We start from the raw sequence: 14,194 nt of genomic DNA, 5'->3' as shown, positions 1-14,194 counted from the left end.
ATAATTTTGAAATCATTTTGATAGCAAGTAAAATATAATTTAATAAATACTAAGCATACAAAATACTATTCATATATGGTAATACCCATTTTAAGTCAGTATTAATTTTATACTACTAACCATTTTAAAACTAACATATCAGAGTAACTATAATATTTATAATATTCATGCCAAATAGTAAAGTCATAAACATAAAAATATGTCATATTGATACAGGAAGATGTCCTTGGTTGATGATGCCAAACTACACTCCTTACTCTGCTCGCTTTCTTTTACCTACTTATGAAACCATCACACGCTAAGTATACACTTAGTGAGACATTTAATAACTATAGTAAAACATACCGATATATCAAATAAAATATCATATAAACCATCATGCAGAAAATAATATATAAAAGCATATTTATTAAATCACTTTTCATTTAAATAGCCTGAACATCAACAGTTTCAGTATCAACAACTTAAAATCAACAGTTCAGAATCAATAGTGCAGCTTAAATTGTTTAAAGATAATAGTTCAATCATAAGACAATGTATGCTAAATCAGAATATTCGACAAAAGATTTAGTTTCAACTAATCAGTCAAACCTGCTCTTTTCACATTCATTCAATAGCCAAATGGATAATAAAATGAGAATATATGGTACGTGTCAGACGAGTGTGAGCTCTATATGTAGTTTTCCTGCGAGTAACAAATTGCACTTTTAGTGCCAGTATTAGTAAATGCACAAATACTATAGAACACAACATCATTGTACCATTAATCAAATATGGTATCTCACAATGTCAAATATGATATTTCTAGAATCTCACATATGCAGATTCTAGAAATAAAAATAATAAAAATTTATTTGATACTTGTTTGATACTAAATCTATTTAAAATGATCATTGTTGACCTTGATTCTTCTAAATGACATTTCAACTACTAATTATGAATTCCTTTAGAATTCATGTCAACATTTCTAATTTATTTAAAAGGGTCAATTGCCATTCAACTTCAAACATAAATGATATCAAGTATCCAAACAATGCATTTAAACTTAGTATCTCAAGATTAATAAAATTTCCATTTCAAACCCAAACTTTCTATCATTTATGATTTGGTCCGCAAACTTTGTCAAATTTCCAATTTGATCCAAATCAAGATTCTAACATCAAAATCAACATTCTAACATTTAATTTCAGCATAGTACATAAACTTTCAAAAAAATTCATCTTAGTGCTTAAATTTCCTAAAATATGCAAAAAGGTCCATATAACTTTTAAAAGTTCCAAATTGGTCTAAACAACTTTCTAAAGCATGTAGAATCATTTAAACATAATTTCTAACCCTTGTATAATTTTCCCAATTTTCTTCACTATGATCGAATGTAATTTGTATCTTTATGCATGATTTCCACTTTGATTCAAGCATGAATTCAAACTCCTAACATCAATTCCATGCAATTCCAATAAACTCAAATTCAAAAACAATCCAATTTCAACATTTATCTACAAACCCTAGCCGTGGCTGAATTCAACATAATCATTTCTACAAGTTTTTAATCATCACACAAGTTTGAAAACAACTCTACTTCATCACCAACATTAAAATCCAACCTTAAGACATTGGATTTTAACTTCCCTTTCATCCACCAATTTCATGAAATCAATCTTCGAAGCAAGAAAAACATGAAATATTTATACTAAATGATAGAGAATTTGATGTAGATTAATTCTTCTTAAAAATATATTATACATGGCTTATAATCTAGTTAAATGAATTAAAAATTCATTTAATGAGAAATTACCATTTTACCATTACTAAATCACAATATTTTAACATGGAAAATCAATCTTAAATCCAACTATCCATGTTTAATCCAAAAATCACAATCTTGTCACTTTAATCCAACGGTCTTGAATTAACATGGAAAATCAATCTTAAATTCAATGATCCATGTTAAATTATACTAAATTAATTTATGAAAATGAAATTATTAATGTTTTAATGTCGTCCTTCAAAATTTCATGAATTTCATATTCGATCTGATTATCTAAATATTTTACCGAAATTTATCACTTAATAGCTTTTAATACAAATTTTGGATAAAAAATCTAGAACCCATGAAAACGTCACTCTTGGGGGTGAACTATTCATTTATGGGAAATATATTTTTAGGAAAATTACCACTTTTGTCCCTGAACTTTCCCTAATTTATACTTTAGACACTTTCATAAGTTTAACAATTATAACTTTTATAAATTTCGTTTTGGTCACTAGCCAAAATTTTGGGTAGAGACCACGAAAGATACAAATACATGATAATATCACATGTATCTTAAGATTCAATATCTATACCAAAACTCGGAGCATCCCAAATCATTCTCCCATTTATCATAAGTAGTTTCTACTTGATGCATAACATATACATATATCATTTGTAAAACACAGTTTTGAACACACTAATCATTGATTGTCATGATGAACCCTTATCGGGTAGCTAGGAATGAACTTACTCATCCATGGATAGTAGGGAATGAACCTACCCATCATTAACTAAATATCACATCATTTTTTCTATGTAGTTTTCAAATTATTTATGCTCAAGAACTTAATGCACATAACACTACTTAACAAGCATCCTATGCAATGCAATGCAAACATATATAAAAACATACCGTAAGGAAGCACACTTACTCTAGAGTATTAGATCAAGAATACTTTCATATAAACCTTCATTCAACATTACCAATGCTCATTGCAAGTGAATGAACAATTACTCACCTTATCAATCCGATTACACGAATCAGCACTCTAATACACTTGTAAACTTGTTGTCAAACAATGATGCACTAAATTCTTTACTTTAATCACTTAATAAAACCTTAAAGAAAATATTAGTGATTCATTAGAGTGCACAAAACATGGCAAAAAATGTTGATTTAAAACAGAACTGAAAAACACTGAAAAACTTATTAATCTTGCAAATCTAACTCCTAAACACAATGACACTTCTTCCATTTATTCAAACAGATCAAATACAGATAAAATTAAGATTTAGAGTCACTCTAAACACAACAACAATTAGGTAACCTATGAATTTCTATTAAACTCACCAAAAACCTATTAACCACTTCCAAAATTTAATCCACCTTAATTCTATTTATAAATTTGTTTTAGTAACCTCATTAACACCTAAAAGTCATCAATACATATCAATAATTCTTTAAAAATCAACTCAATAAAATGCATCACTTAAATACTTTGAAAATAACCATTTAACAAATCACCATTAAAACATTTGATCTTTATAATCAATTACAATTGAATCAACAATCATTAAAGCACAAAAGGAACCTAAGATGAGAAGATTTACATTGTTGGAAAATGAGAAGAGAAAATTAAAGATAATGTTCAATAAATTGAAGAGAAAAAAAGCTTGAAGATTAACAATGGTGATCGTCATAATGACTTTTGGGGTCATGTACTTGATGGGGGTTTTGAAATATTTGTACAAATATTGAATTCGTCACCAATCCTTTTTAATGTGAGATTGGAACTCTTAAAATCGAGTAATTTTAATAAAACCTTTGATTTAAAAATACCAATGTTTTAGTCTACGAAATCAGAAATCAGGTTTGAGAGTCATGTACACGTGGAGAAGGATTAACAGTCCCATAGTGTGCAAAATTAGTGCCTAGTCGATTACTATTTGTTTTTAAAATTGAAAAATTTGAGTTTGAAGTTTTATTTAATTAATGATCCACTTTGCATGCAATTCAAAAGAAAATGATATAAAATTATTAGAACTAATAATAATTACCCACAAGCATGGGTGATTTTTTTTTTTGGTAAAAAAATGACTAGCAACACAATTTAAACAGCCACAGAGCTCCGTAGATCATCTTCAACCAGCGTGGTCACATCTCACGGCGCGACCTGAAACTTAATGCACTCATGCGTATCCTTCTCTGCCAACTTATGCATACCATCCATGACTTGATTCCCAACAGAAACACATGTTAGAAGCACACCTCCCAATCCCATAAAGTCGTAACATAAGCCAAAATTGTAACCCTGTTATGGACATCCTTAGCAACCTATATCATCCTCAACACCTCAGCGCTGTCAACCACCACGATCACTCGACGTCACCCCAACTCCCAAGCACATAAAAACCCAACGTAGATTCCTTAATGCTCCGCTTCAGCAATAGAGCAGATAACGATGAACTTAACAAACCCCATTCACCAAATACCTTCATGATTTAGATTAACACCATCACAAAAAAAGATACTGGAGCTACGATGGTGAGCCCTATCCGAATTAACTTTCATCCATCCAACTGATGGGCGTTGTTAAGACTGAGAACCATAACTCGACTGCAGTGGTAACCCCTAGTTATCTTCTCTAACGCTATTGCCCTGGTCGTCATCTCCAATAACTAACGACTCTTAACCAAAATAGGATTAGTGTCTGTACCAGCCGTACCAAACGTCATCAAGTTGCGATGCAACCAGATGTTCCACACTACTGCTCCAAACAAAATGTCCCAATTCTCCAACTAAGGTATAGATTGCTTCGCATAGTTAAGGTTCAATACTAGCTACGCTTGCATATCCATGGTAAGAAATTCTTACAACTTTGTTGGTTCAACCACTGTAGACTAGACCGATGTAGCGGATGGGCAACCTTGCAGAACGTGGCTTTATATCCTCTAGGTGCATGACGCAAAGAGCAACTATTATCGGTGGAAAACTGACGTTTCACATGTTTTTCATTCATCATAACACAGTCATAATAGGTTAACCATGAAAACAAATTAACGTTTTTGAGACCCCAATCCTTTTTGATCAACAACCAAACTGTCTCCCCGATCCCTGATCATGATCCTCCATACTTGTATAAGCCGAACCAACAGAGAAATGACAATCCTCTCAGAGACTTCAACCCACCACGTCCTGACCAAAATACGACAGCGGACCCTTGGTTCAACAATATTTAACATAATATTCCCAGGAAGAAACGACTCAATGAAGGCCCATTTATAATTCCCTGCATCGTCTACCATGTCTGCAACTGTTAAGCGAGAAAAACCGATAGCTCTAGCTACTGTCACGTGATCAATTAAAGGGTCACAATCTGCAAGCCAGACATTGAACAAAAAATTCACTGGTCTGCCATTGGCGATGAACCAATTAATATGTTGTTGAACATCAGACCAAACAACCGATAAACCTTGCCAAAGCTTGGAGTTGCTCGCACGCCTAACATAAACTGGAACCAATTATGTGCATTTATATTTAGCCCTTAAAAACCTGACCCACAAATGGTCATTTTTGGCTAATATATTAAATGCAATCTCATAATAAAATCATAATTTTGTCGAGTAAGATGCCGAAAACCCAATACTCCTTGTTTATTTGGAAGAAAAAACATCCTACCATTTGATTAAATGGACCATAGTATAAAATAGCGGTTGCGGCATCTGTCACGGTTGCAGTGTCGCGGTTGCAGATACTGCGGACGTTACGTAACATGTTGCGGCTGCTACGGGCGTGATTTCTTCCTCAAAAATCACAATACTTATAAAATATTTTATCGCGTTGCGTTAATATTGCGTCGCGGTGACCTTCAAAACCGCTACAACGCGGCCGTTACACTGCGTTGCAGCCGCAATTTAATACCATGAAATGGACTCCACCTTTACTATCAACACCACCCAAATAAAAGTTCATATAATGCTTTCAAGATCATTACATACTCGTTTTGGGTAATCATAGATTGCATCGTATAAACGAAAATAGAGGATAACAGTGACTTGGTGAGCGTAACCTACCTAAGAGAGATTTCATCGCCAACCCACTCAAGCGAGCTTGAACCATCTAAATTAAATACTGATAAGAACCAATCATAACCCGACCATGTAATAACGGAACACCAAGATACTTTCCCAAATCCATCACCTCCCTAAAAGCAAAAAAGTGGCTAAGCTGGGAACGATCCATCAGGATAACATTGTTAGAAAAGAATATTTTGGTCTTATACACACTCACCTTTTGACCCGAAGTCCAGCATAACTACGAAAGAACTATACGAATCAATTCTCCCTAGTTCAAAGAAGCTTCAACAAACAATAACATATCATCCGTAAAAAATAAATGAGATAGACCAGGTCTTGAACTAGACGTACAAAAAGGTTTCCAGCAACCTATATCTACTTTTGCTCAGATCACTTGAGCCAACCATTTGATGTATAGAACAAACAAATATGGAGGCAAAAGATCCCCTATCAAATACCGCGGGTAGGAGTAAATGCCTCAGTCGAGGTCCCATTCTAAAGAATAAGAGTACTCATAGTTGAAACACACCGCATAATCAATCTAATAAGCGAATCGGGAATACCCAAATCACCCAAGGTGTCCTCAATGAAAGCCCATTCTAACTGATCATAAGCTTTTTCCAAGTCAATATTGATGGTCATCCAACCCTTCGGACTTGTTTTCTGTCTCATGGAGTGAATAGACTCCTGAGAGATAATAATGTAACATCCTAATCTTGTATGACCCGATGATCCATGGATTACGATGCCACATGGAACTATCAAAATGGTCAATTCGGAAAATTCTTTTTAAAAATGTTTAATAACATAAAAAATGATTCGTCATAAATTAAGAAAAAACAAATCAAGTTTACAAAATGTTGTAGTCTCCTGATACGTACAAATACATTCACAGAGTTTTAAAAAAATAGAGTTATGACTCGATCGTACAAATGACCACATAAATACATGCCTTCTAAAATAGACTCAAGACATACTCTGCATACGTCTGATCTGGAATGTACTGTCGCAATAGGCTCCTCAGCGATCCCCTACTAACCTACGCATGGAAACATGTTCCATATGATGAGCTTATAAGCTCAGTTCCACAAGAATAACTATGCAATACTACATCCATCCATGACATGAACATGTTGGCGTGCAGAGTCACAAAAATGCATAAGTACACAACAAACATGAGATAGGCTAAGTGGGGAGGTCGGAGGAATTTACGTGCATCTCGAAACAATATACTAGACTATCTAGAAAATGGTAGTGTAATACCCCAAATTTTGGTTAGTGACCACAATGTAAATTTTTGAAAGTTTAATAGCCCGAGTATAAAGTTTAGAAAAATTTAGAGACCAAAGCGATAATTTACCAAAAAGACATTTTATTCCATAAATGTATATATCATCCCCAGGAATGATGTTTTTTTGTGAATCAAAATTTCAATATAGGATTTGTATTAAAAGCTATAAGGCAGTAAAGTTCGGTACAAAATTAGATAATCGAATCGAAACAGTATTTCATGAAAATTTTAAGGATGATAGATAAAGGTTGGAAATAATTATTTCCAAATTTTAGAAAGGTGAAATATAATTTGGGTCAGTGGAATTGAAGTCGATTTTTCATATTTAGCCGAAATTGAAAAAATAGTGATTAAATTGAAATTTTCAAAAAATTACAGGGCGAAAGTGGAAAGTGGATTTTTATTTGTTCATCTTTAACTTTGAAGATGATATAGATAAGATGACGTCATGGATGATGTTATATAAATGGAAAAGTTACATCTATATCATCTTCAAAGTCAAAGATGAACAAATAAAAATTCACTTTCCACATTTGCCCTTACAAATTTCCGAAAACTACAATTTAATCACTAATTTTTCCAATTTCGGCTAAATATGTAAAAACGTCTTCAATTCCACTTATCCAAATTAAATTTCATCATTCTAAAATTTGGAAATAAATATTTCCAACCTTTATATATCATCCTTCAAATTTTCGTGAAATTTCGATTCGATCCATTTATTCAATTCTATATCGAACTTTACTACCTTATAGTTTTTAATACAAATCCTGCACCAAAATTATGATTCCCACAAAAACATTATTCCTGGGGATGATCTATTCATTTATGGAATAAAATTTCTTTTCGAGAACATTATCGCTTTAGTCCCTAAACTTTTCCAAACTTTATACTTTATCCATTAAACATTTAAAATTTATGTTTTGGTCATTAACCAAAAGTTGGGGTAGTACAAATAGCTTCGGGATAAGAGCGAAAATTAACTTGCATCAGAACTTATAGCCTTTAGTATACCTCGGACTCTCAATAAGTCATTGTGAGGACCGAAATTTACGTGCATTGGAAGTTCACAGCTCGAACCTAATCGAGCATAAGGTAGGATTTTTGAATTTACATGCGTTGGAATTCATACTGGTATGACGCAAAATTTACGTTCCATGAAATCACTCTAGCGTGGTTACATGAACAAAACATACCATTCATGAACATTTAATGAACTACATGTAGTATGGACAAGTTAGAGTCGTGTTACCTTGATCTCAAGCTACAAAAAAACATTCTTGAATCATCCAAGAATGAGTTTTTCCTTGCCTCTTTCTATTGAGCTCTCACCATTCTCTTCTATTAATTAAGACATGAAAAATGAGTTACAAACTCATTGAAATGCTTGGAAAAAAGCTAAAAATATTTCCTTACAACCAAAATCTCATAAAACTTGCTAGAACTCAAAGTCCCTTAAACTCCACTAAAACCCCTTTTTTCTAAAACTTGGCCAAAACTTTCAAAAGTGGGTTTGAGAGAATGCTTGAAGGATGAAGATGGTGAATCTTACCTTAAATTCTTAAAGTAAGCTTAGGATTAGTAAAGCTTGGACCTTTGTTGATTTTTTTGGGAGAAGAAGATGGCAAAAAGAGAAGAATAAGACATAGAAACGGTGAGAAAAAATAGATGTATGCCACAGACGTGATATAATCCTATTAATTGGGAATTCAACCTTTCTTTCATAAAAGTGGGATAATTACTCACCTAGTCCCTCAACATCTAGATCCAAATTAAAATCACCTATTTTTAATACTTATTGGCTCATCTCAAGCCCAAATCAAATCCATTTGGGTCTAAAGCTTCATGAGAAACCACTCTAAGGTCCAAATCAAATATACCTGAAACTCCTAACCCAAAATTCAGGGCGTTACAACTTTTCCCTCCTTTCATCCTCAAAATTTACCTGAATAGAAGAGGTGTTGATATTGGACTGCATATCCTCTTTGGGTTCCCATGTCACTTCTTTTACGCCATGGTGTCTCCACAAGACTTTCAACAATGGTATCCTCTTGTTTCTTAGCTCCTTGACGTCCCTGACAAGGATTTAAATTGGTTCTTCCTCGTAAGTCATGTCTTGTCTCACTTCCACTTGCCCAATAAGGATAATGTGGGATGGATCAGATCAGTATCTTCGAAGCATGGAAACATGGAACACATTGTGGATGTGCTCGAGTTCTAGAGGTAACATCAAATGATAAGCGACTGGCCCAACTCTCCCTAAAACCTCATATAGTCTGATGAATCGCGGAGGTAACTTTCCCTTTCGTCTAAATTAGAGTACCTTTTTCTATGGGGGAAACCTTGAGAAACACCTTGTCTTCCACTATGAACTGGATATCCTTGCGTTTCAGGTTGGCATACGACCTCTATCTGTCAGAAGCCTCTTTTAAACGACCCTGAATTAACTGAACTTTTTCTGTGATTTTCGGATCAAGTCAGAACCTACTATCTTGCCCTCACTAAGCTCCTTCCAATACAATGAAGTTCTGTACTTGCGCCCATACAAGGCTTCATACGGAGCCATCTGAATACTTACTTGATAAATGTTGTTATACGTAAATTCTTCCAAGGGTGAATGATCCTCCCAATTACCCTCAAGATCCAAAACGGTGCATCAAAGCATATCTTCCAAAATTTGAATAACACGCTCGGACTGTCCACCTGTCTGCGGATAAAAGGAAGTACTATAGTGTAATTTAGTACCAAAGCTCCATACAAGGCCTTATAGAAAGGTAGAGCACGAATCTCTATCGGATATGATCGAGATGGGGACTCTATGCACTCTCACAATCTCACGAATATACAACTGTGCCAATATCTCCAAGTGAAATCTATCCAAACCAAAAGAAAATGAGCAAAATTTGTCGAACGGTCCACTATAACGCATATTGCATCATGCCTGAATCTTTTTATCGGTAGATCGGTTACGAAGTCCATAGTAACTCTCTCCCATTTCCACTACGGGATCTGAATCGACTGCATCAATCCAGAGGGAACCTGATGTTTCGCCTTGAATTGCTAGCACACTAAGCACTTAGCAACAAATTCATAGACTTATCTTTTCATGCCCGACCATCAATACAGTGGTCGGAGTTCTTGTTTCATCTTGTTGCTACTTGGGTGAATGAAAAGAGGGCTATAATGCTCCTCATGAAAGAACTTATCACGAAACTATTTGTCAGCGGCACACATAAACGCCCTCAAAAGTACAACACACATTCCTAACGTAACTCAAAACCTGGGGCCTCACCTTAGAGGACTTGATCTACATGGGTCTTCAATCGGTCGTCTGAACTTTATAACCTCATAAATTCTCCCACTAGTTTGGGTTCAACTCTCAGTTCGGCTAGCAGATAGTTTGAATCTGTAAAACTTAGTTACACTTGTAAAACCCTCAACTCTACTATGGTTTTTCTACTCAAGGCATCCACAACCATGTTCTCTTTACTTGGATGATTATCGATCACACAATCGTATTCCTTTAGCAGCTCTACCCATGTTTGCTACCATAAGTTCAACTTCTTCTGAGTAAGCATATACACAAGGCTCTTGTGATCCTTAAAGATGTGGCATTTCTCTTCGAACAAGTAGTGTCTCCAAATATTCAAGGCGAAAACCACTACGACAAGTTCCAAATCTTGAGTAGGGTAGCATCATTCGTGAGGTTCGAGTTGACGAGATGCATAAGCCAAAATTTTCCCTTCTTATATCAAAAGACTTCCCAAACCATTTAGTGTCACATCACTAAACACGGTAAAGTCTTTACCAGATTTCAGTTGTGTTAGAACGGGGGCTTGTGTGAGGATTTCTTTCAACTGATCACAACTTTCCTAGCACTTCACTTTCCATACAAAAGGAACTCCCTTCTGAAGAAACTTGTAAACGGTTCTGCAATCATGCGATACCCTTGATGAAACGGCGGTAGTACCCTGGTATGCCCAAGAAGCTACGCACCTCGGTGACATTCTTAGGTGGTTCTCACTCTAATAGTGCTTTAATCTTTTGGGGATCCACTCAATGCCATCGGTTGCTACCACGTGACCCATAAACTCCACTTCGATCACCAAAACTCAAACTTCCCAAACTTGGCATATAGTTGATGCTCCTGAAATGTCTACAAAACGACTTGGAGATGGTGATCATGCTCTTCCTTGGAATGGGAGTACACAAGGATTTTATCGATAAAAACTACCATGATCTGATCTAGATAAGAATAAAAGACTCAATTCATCAAATCCATGAATGTCATCGTGGTATTAGTTAGTTGATGCACAACCTTATGGACCCATTTTTTCATAACAAAAAAGACAGACGATCCCCAAGGTGAGATGCTCGGTCAGATGGATCCCCTGTACAACAACTCTTGAATCTGATTCTTAAGTTTCTTTAACTCTGTTGGTGCCATGCGATAGGGTAAAATTGACACCGAAGTTGATCCTGGCAAGACCTCTATGTTGAACTTGACATTACAATTAGGCGGTAACCCCGATAACTCCTCCGAAAATACATCAAAAAACTCTCGCATGGTATGAATATCCTCAAGCATCAGAATAAATACTCGCATATCCACCACATGAGCCAAGAAGGCTTCACACCCCTAACTTAACAATATCTGAGCTTTGATCACCAAAATAACTTTAGTAGTGCAACCCAAACTCTCACAGTTCATCACTACATTGGTCCCATCGTACTTGGGAAGTTTGAGTCGTATTTCCTTGTACCTCAAACTTGCATCATGCTCGATAAGCTATTTTATGCCTAAAATACATCAAACTTCTAAAACGACAATTCTATCAAATTGGCTAAGAATACCTCACCCTGAAGCTCTACAAGGTAACGACGATGAACCTTGTCAACTAAGATATCTAACCCTAAGGGACTGGACACTCTCATCCCCATGTCTAAATCCTTATCCAGGATATTTCTCTCTCAAACTAGATGGTAACAAATATAAAAATGGTGGAACCCATATCTACTAGTGAAGTAACAGGAATAAAAAAGATTGTAAAGATACCTGAAATCACATCATCATCATCACATTCATCCTGAGCTATAACGACATATTGTCGTGAGGCCACTCTGGGCTCTTGGACGATCTCATACTTGGTAGCACCTCGGTTGTATTGCACCGAAGTGGCTTTACCACCCTTCGAGGACCCTCGGTCTCATTGAATATATAAAACATATCTCTAATATGATGTAGGGGTTGAACTCTGTACTCGGGGGTAGTCTCTACGAAATTGTATAGGGACTCACAATTGAAGCAACCTCTTGTCCCTCGGTAGCACTCTCTCGAGTGTTTATGCCCACAAGTCAAACACACTAGGTGAGATGGTGCATGCTCAAATCTACTGGTGCTCGATCCAGATGCAGAAGATAAGGGTATCCTACGTGAATCAGACTTACCACTATAACCTTAGCTCTGAGTAATCCCTTAGATGGCCTTTATGATAGTCTCCCTGAACTTTGAGGGCCTTTGGCCTGCTTTGTCGATGACTTTGACAACCTAGATAACTCGCTTCCTGACTTTCTTGTTAAGAATCATCTCTATAGATTTTACCTAATGGGTCAGTTCTACGAAGACCCGAGGAGGATCGACTTCCAGAGGAGGATCGACTTCCAGATGAGTCTGAATATCCAAATGTAGGTCATTCCTGAACTTCCAAAATTTGTGAGCCTCTGTCGTAATAAGCTCTGGTGCATACTTGCTCAGCCTGAGAAACACCTTTTCATAACACTATAAGTCAAATTAGAAACTGATCGCGTATATCATTGATGTACAATTTTTAGATATAATTCTCCATAAATTTAATCAGGAAGTGATCCAATGTTGGCCTCTCTGGCTCCATCACCAGCTCGACTGTCTCCCACCACTTAATCACGACACCCTTCTAAAGGGCGGTGACACATTCCAACTTTCCCTCGCGAGTGAGGTGCAACTGAAGTAACGTGTGAAGTGTCTCTAGGAGCCACTATTTTACAAAGACGGGATTGTCATCCTCATATACATAGAAATCAATCATCTTATACCTATGGAGTCCCTCACCGAGGGACTCCTGAGTGACCACATCAGGCTGAACTGAGGGCACAAGTGAAGGATGAGGCATAACATATATGTTTGGAATAACACATACTATTTGTCTAAGAGTCGAGAACAGATCGTGAAAGAAAGTAGCCTCTTAAACTTCTATGTCCATAGGTACCCCATGCTCGGGAATCTAGGGTGTACTCATCATCAAAATCTCTAGCCATGGAGGTACGACTCTCCTCCTGGTCCACATAACTAGGAACGTCATCTTCAACAATAATCAAATCATACAAATAAAAGGAAAGAGAGGTCACTATCGCCATTCTAGAATATTAAGTATTCTTGACACTCGAGGGGCATGTACTCACACAGACACTTACTGGTCTTGACTTGCGAGTCCTAAGATCGACTAAAGCTAGACGCTCTGATACCACTAAATGTAACACCTTAATCTAATTTGACCCAAAGATCTATGGATTATGGTTCCACACGGAACCATCAAAATGGTCAACCCGAAAATTTCTTTTAAAAACATTTAATAACATAAAAATCATTCGTCATTTTTAAAGCAGAAGTGAATCAAGTTTACAAAAATGTGTGAGTCTCCCGATCATACAAATATATTCCTAAAGTTCAAATAGAATAGAGTTATGACTCGATCTTACAAAAGGTCCATATAAATACATGCCTTCTAAAATAAACTCAAGACATACTATGCAGATGTCTGATCTGGAATGTACTATCGCAATAGGTTCCTCAATGATCCCCCACTAACCTGCATACATAGTTACATTCCATATGCTGAGCTCACAAGATTAGTGCCTCCAAAATAACTATGCAATATTATATTCATCCATGACATGGACATGCTTGCGTGTAGAGTCATAAACATGTATAAGTACACAACAAACATGAGATAGGCTAAATGGGGAGGTCGGAGGAATTTATATGCATCTTGAAACAACACACTAGCCTATTTAGAAATTGATAGCTTTGGGGTAAA

The sequence above is a fragment of the Hibiscus syriacus genome, unplaced genomic scaffold, assembly GCF_006381635.1.
Source record: "Hibiscus syriacus cultivar Baekdansim isolate YM2019G1 unplaced genomic scaffold, ASM638163v2 tig00014949_pilon, whole genome shotgun sequence".
Lineage (NCBI taxonomy): Eukaryota > Viridiplantae > Streptophyta > Magnoliopsida > Malvales > Malvaceae > Hibiscus > Hibiscus syriacus.
This window is presented reverse-complemented; position numbering follows the sequence as displayed.